The following is a 6,963-nucleotide window of genomic DNA, read 5'->3' as shown; positions in this document are numbered from 1 at the left end:
ATCCTCTCTCACCACACCCAACAACAAATACACAACCAAAAAGGATTTTTCAAAGTTGGAAATAAAGATTATTGGATTTTGTTTTACAAGAAAAAACTATTTTAGTCTGTCTACTTCAAACCATGTCATATTTAGTGTTGAATGTGCTTAATGCTGGATGTGTTTCATCTTTTGTCTTCTCCAGATGTTCACTGATGGACTGGAGTGCTGTGGATTACTTGTGGATTATTGTGATGTTTTTATCAGCTGTTTGGACTCTCATTCTGACGGCACCCATTCACTGCAGAGCATCCATTGCTGAGACACTGATGCTGTGCTACATTTCTACAAACCTGATGAAGACACAAACTCATCCTAATCTTAGACGAACCGAGGTTGAGCACATTTTTCAGCATGCTCATTTCTTAGTGAACTTCTCTAAAGTCAGTACATACTGGAGTCATTAGAAAGCATGTGTTTAATGAAGAGGTTCTGCTCATCTCTTGGTGATTTCAGCTCTGTTCTTTGCTCTAGTACCGTATGAAGACATCAACATGTGCAATACAAGATTTTGCTTTAATCGAATCGTGACTTGTTTCTTTCTTGGCTGTATCTCTCTCCATGTTTTCCGCATGAAGAGTCCTGGAAGTGTCTCATCTCGTGTCCGAATGGAGTGTGGTCTTCTACTTGGAAATTTCAAATCTTATGCAGCAGACTGAAGTAACAAACCAATTTCCCCTCTGAACGCTGAGAACAGTCGCTCAAGACGGCCGTCAACGGCTGACTATCTAAATGCAAATGCAGATGATAATTCCAAGAGCCCCGACACCAAATGAGGTTATTCAAGCCGCGTCACACTGGAAACTGGCTTGTTTGAAATTCCCCTCAGGACACGGGAAGTGACCACAATCCTGGGAAATAATTCAATGATAGTGCAGCAGTGATGGAAGGTATCTCATCCACATCAGTCTGAGTTTATGTCCTAACCAGCTGAGACAAGCAATGAGTGAAATGAAATTTTGTTGGTCACTGGTTTGTATTTCAGAAAAACTGAAAACTCATTTGAGCAAAGTATATTCGTCATCAAACACGGACGAGGAGAGATTGATCATGCAAGTTGAGAAATGCCAGATTTTCTCAAAGTTTCTCATCACAATGATGCCGCCTGGAGAAACATCTCAGGAAAATACAAGGTATGTGTTTTTGGTTTTAAGATCTATTCACTTATTGAATAAATTGGAGACCAATGGTCCATTCACTAAATACACCCCTGTTCAATGGTTGGCACTTATTTAAAAAATTAATCAATTATTTAAAATGTTTTAAATGTTAAAATAAATTTTTATATATATATATATATATATATATGTGATATATATGTGATGTGTGTGTGTATGTGTGTATATATATATATTATTTTATAATAATAAATTTTTATTGGAATTTTAATGTTTAAAGTGATTTATTTTATTAAAATGATTTATTTTTTAATTGTTTTGAAAAATTGTATGATTTTATTATTCGGTTTTACAACTTTTATAAATGTTTTTTAGTTCATTAGTTATATTTTATTATTTGCTTTTAGCAATTCACCACTGATAAACTACTGCTAAATGTAATGTAGAAACTTTGCAACGATTTGAATCGTGAAAAGCGCTATGCAAATAAACGTGAAATGAATTAAAATGAATTAACATTACTTGTTTTCGGTGCTGTCAGAGATCCATTAGAAAAGACTAGTAGAGAAGCTGCTGGTTTCAGTTATTTTGACCACAGTTTGTGCATTAATCGAGCAGACCGAGATGATTTAGATAGGTTTCGTAGTTTCACTGAGTGAAATTCAACAGTTAATGATATCAAAACATGTCATGTGTAAATATATAACAGCTCCAAACACAAACTTATAAACAGATAAGCTAATTAAGACAACATTTTCATAACATACTCATCTTGATGGTAAACAGGATTACATCTTGCAGACTTCTTGAAGTACCATATTAGCTATAATAACCTCATCTCAAACTTGTCCAATCAGAATTCACGCTCATTTCAGAACCACAACGGTCACATGACACCATCCAGCGATTGAACGCTAGTCATACGAGAGGTATCCAATTTTTTTTTTGTCAGATAACCCACATGAAAAAATACTATAGTGGTAGTATACTATAGTAATTTGTAGTGAATACTATGGTGTTTGAATCCTATCTCACTAGTAGGTCTTTCAGGGTGACCTGGGGAGCGCTTGTATCCAAAGCACATCAACTGGTCACTGGGGTTCCTCAGGGATCAGTTCTTGGACCGCTCCTCTTCTCTATATACACTACATCACTGGGTCTCATTATACATGCACATGGCTTCTCCTACCAAAACTTTGTTTTTCTCTTTATTTATTCCTTTCCTTTCTAGCGTGTACTGATTTAAACAATGCCTGAAACTTGGTATTGTAAACACTTCCTGTGTCTGTTTGCCTCTTTAAGAAGAATCACTTTATGTATTCCCCAATTGTAAGTCGCTTTGGATAAGAGAGTCTGCAAAATGAACAAATGTAAATGCTTTGAACCATACTATAGTAAAGTACTTGAATTAGTTTGTTGTGGTAATGCTATAGTTGCTATGGTAATATAGCAACTTTAGTAATATAAAAAAATTCCTTTACTCAATACTGTACCAGGTTTTCTACAACATACGGTATATATACCCTACAGACACGGTAGTACAAAAACTAAAGTATACTACATTATTTCGCAGTTATACTACCGTATGCTGTAGTATTCATTAACAAAGTGTTGTATATTACTATAATATATACAGTATAATACACTTTACTACATAGTATGGATTCAAAAACACTATAGTATTAGTATAAATGACTATAGTATTAGTTTTAAATAATTCTTTTAAGTTTAGTTTCAACAAGTTAAACAACACATTTGTATGTTGTGTAGCGATACGCGTCATTCTAGTGCCATGCAATTAAAAAAAAAAATAAAATTAAACTTTAATCAAGTTGTTTTTTGACCATTTATATTTTTTTTTAAATTATTTTTGAACATTTGTATGATTTAATTTATTCCATTTTCATAAACTCACAAAGTGATTTTAACGGAAATAATCTAGTTTCAAATACAGGTTTGTCAGGCTGTCAGTTATCAAAAAATAATGTATATATATTTTCTCTATTCCTAACAAGACATGTTTAGTTTCAAATACAGGTTTGTCAGGCTGTCAGTTATCAAAAAATAATGTATATATATTTTCTCTACTAAAACCACGACGCACAATCTTTTGATGATTCAACAATACTAACTGTATATGTTTCGAATTTTTAAATACCATATCTAAAGCGGGGGAACATCTTATGATTTCAGTTTACTTTTTTCCTTGGCTTTGCAAATGAGTTTTAATATCGTTAATATAAATATCTGAAATTAAAAATTGATATTATCTGAAAGATGTCATATTGAACAAATTCATTACTGTAATATACTTAATAAGGAACTGAAAGTTCTACTCATTCGTGTGTAGATTTATAAATATGTCGCTTTCTTTTATTTATATCTACTGATATATATAATATATCTCGATCGTATATATATATATTATCTATATATTATACTATATATTAGGGCTGTCAAAGATTCATACTGACTTAACACACATCAAAATTACAAGTTTTGTTGTTCACCATTAATAATTGTATGTGTACAGCAGGATCATATTTATTATGTATACAAGTAACTATTACCAAGACATTATTTTTAATTATATTACCTCTTAGAAAATATATTTTATTATGTATATACATTTATCTATTATAATTCTGATATAATTAATAATATACTATATCTTTAGTTAAACACTCTAAACAGTCTTTCATTCTTAAAAATATATACCATGCCGACCGCCGTGTTATGTATATTATAGCCTAATAAATATACACAGTATACCACACTATATCCCTATCGCCCCCCGACCCACCACCCCCAAAAACTATTTATTTTGGTGTGATTAATCATGATATAATCATTTTAGAGCAGCCGGCTAATAATATACAACCAATCACCGACACACCCCACATAAGGCGCGAGCCTCTTACTTTGCCATGTTACCCTGCCCTGTATCGCATAGGAGAATGACAAGACACCACTCGTGCGTATCGGTCAATACTTAGTTCTGTCTCTATCTCTCTCATTAAAAACATATACTCCAAAATAACACTGTTTAAATCTATCCAAACATGAGTATGCGGGGCAAATGTGAAAATAAATGCAATAAGGTAAACATTTGTGGTAAACTACTATAGTATATTTCTGATTAATGTTTTTAGCCCTCCACAACCATAAAAACACAAGTCTCCAGCAGAATAGATCGACATAGGGGCTTGACCATGCTACCCAAAAGGCACGTAGTAGCATGCTACACAGCGCGCATGCAGAAAACGGGCATGAAAAAGAGGAAAGTGCCAAATACATATTCTGTGTAAACATCTGGCTTGATGCTCTGAAAGAAATCATTTGTTTTTAAGGCACCGAAGTGAAGTTGAAGAGTTGTGTTATTGTGTGTTGTTCGTGGTGGTGTCTGTGGTAATGTACTTTTTCTGCCTCGCCTTCACATGAATCCAGAGCTGAAGAACGACACACATCAGCTGTGAGAACACAAACACACATGCCAGAGATTCCAGCGACACGACCAGGAAAAATTCCCATAATGCTTTCACCGTGACGCGTCAGAACCACATCACCCTCACATTTTCTTGACACAGCTTTTACAACATGCATTACTAATAATTCTGTGAGTTTTGTCCGCTTTTATAAGCAATGATATGTAAATATCAAGTAGGATTCGATTCAAATCTAGAGCTGATATTTCGTATCTTGCATCAGCCTCATATACAGATCCCTAATTTTTTTTTAAATATTTTTATCAATAAATATGCTATCACAAATAGATATTAAACTTTTAAAGAATTTCATTATTTAGCGTACTTTTATATTTTATTCAGCAATTTATTTACATCTAAATATGTAATGTCTATACATTCATGAATATTGTATTTTTATATTTTATGTCAGTTTTCTATATTAATTGTTAATTTCATGTATGTTTTTTTTAAGTTGTGTTTATTATGATGTTTTTTTTAAATATTTTTTTTTTAGAGCTGCGCGTCCAAAAACTAAATTGAAGTACTGTCTATAGTAGATTTGTTAACTTTATAAAAAAAAAAAAAAAAAAAGTTTTAAAATATGCAGCCCTATATTAAAAAAAATAAATAAATTGTGTTTTATACAAAAATTATGTATTTAAAGATTATAAGTACAACGCTTAATAATCCCAGCTGAGGAAATGTATTATGTATTTAGTTTATTTATTATGTATTTAAAGATTATAAGTACAACGCTTAATAATCCCAGCTGAGGAAATGTATTATGTATTTAGTTTATTTTTAATTTATATAAGAACACATATGAGCATATAACAAATAATTACATTTGTAATTGTATTAAATATAGAATTTTTATTTATAATAAATTACATTTAATATTTAATTGCATTTTATTTATTAATTATTGCATTTTTATTTATAATAAATATTATAGTATTTAATTCTTATTTATAATAAATTACATTTAATATTTAATTGCATTTTATTTATTATTTTTTTGGAAGTTGTTAATATAAGTCTCTTTTACATCTGATCATGTAAATACTAAGCAGGATTTATCAACATCAATTAACTATTTCTTGTCTTCTTTTATCCTCTTATCAATTTCGCTGATAAACAACACAACATTTCAACATGTCCCACTAAAGTTAATTGACATAGCAAATAAAAAAGGGAAAAGGACAATAAAATATTAGTATTAGTAAATTTGTAGGCCTATTTTTTAAAATTCTATTGTTTATTGTTAGTTATATATTTTACTCTCACCAGTTTTATATTCCTCTCTAAATATGTCATATTTAATTTGCATTCATTATTAAACCTACAATCCCCTGCTTTTTTTCTTTCATTGGACAGCTGGTAATATAAGTTACCATGAGATGGCAGGGCTGCTGCATGTCTGCTTCTGTACGTCAGTGTTTGGGAGGAACTCACTTCCTGCGGTCTTTGTCCTTCTTGTTGTTGGTGGCTGGTGTTGAAGGCCTGCGCCTGCAGAGGGAGCTCAGGTGGCGAGCTTTGCGTTTGGCTGAAGACGCTCATCTCTCCTCCTCCAGACTCCTGCGCTTCTCCTGCCAGCTTGGCTCTTCTCCTCCGCATGCATCTCGCTTCAGCTGCTCGAACTTCCCTGCAGAGCTGAGTCACACACACATCAACACACACACCACTGCTGCTTAGAAGAATTCACTGCACACACACATGCAAACACATGCTACACACGGAATTTCTTTTAAAGATATTTCCTTTACATGCTCGGTTGTAGTTACTTTAGGGTATTTTAAAAAATATATTTTATTAATGGTCCAAGAAACTGCAAATTCATAAAAAAAAAAAAAAAAAAAAAAAAAAAAAAAAAATATATCATAAAAAAAAAAAAAAAACATTTTAACAAAAATCTTGAATAAGATTGTTAAAATCCTCCAATGTTATAAAAGATGGAGTGCTATGCACTTTGGGGACCCATCTCTACTTTTTAGACACAGCTTTTAAAGTAAAGAGTAAAGAAAATACTATACAAAAATAATTGAAACAATCAAAAAAAAAAAAAAAAAAATTAGATGACTAACTTTTTAGATGAATAAATCAAAGTTAGATCAGCAGGCTACATTTAAATCAAACTTGCGATTCCATTGGACTATTTTGTACGTCGCGCAAGCAACCCCTTCAAAATAAAGTTTGATTTAACATTGAAGAAACTGTTGACAGAAATAAATATATTCTTATTTTAGTGACAGGCAGGCCTGAACATGTACGTCTTGATGAAATATACTACTGTCTACTCCTACTAGGCTATTATTATAATAAATTGATTACAACTTTAT

General features: G+C 31.8%; 1 long non-coding RNA gene across 3 annotated transcripts; it reads left to right on the top strand.

Moving 5' to 3' along the window:
- The first annotated feature begins 215 nt into the window (after positions 1-215).
- On the top strand, positions 216-4,785 carry LOC122144345. 3 transcript variants are annotated; one of them, XR_006159666.1, is made up of 4 exons: positions 314-374; positions 618-929; positions 1,025-1,172; positions 4,605-4,785. It is a non-coding gene; the product is annotated as an uncharacterized LOC122144345 (long non-coding RNA). The 3 variants fall into 3 exon arrangements; XR_006159664.1 differs by having other exon boundaries at positions 216-929; XR_006159665.1 differs by lacking the exon at positions 4,605-4,785 and adding an exon at positions 4,508-4,528 and having other exon boundaries at positions 217-929.
- Positions 4,786-6,963: the final 2,178 nt, after the last annotated feature.

This window comes from Cyprinus carpio, unplaced genomic scaffold, assembly GCF_018340385.1.
Source record: "Cyprinus carpio isolate SPL01 unplaced genomic scaffold, ASM1834038v1 S000006646, whole genome shotgun sequence".
Classification (NCBI taxonomy): Eukaryota; Metazoa; Chordata; class Actinopteri; order Cypriniformes; family Cyprinidae; genus Cyprinus; species Cyprinus carpio.
This window is presented reverse-complemented; position numbering and strand designations above follow the sequence as displayed.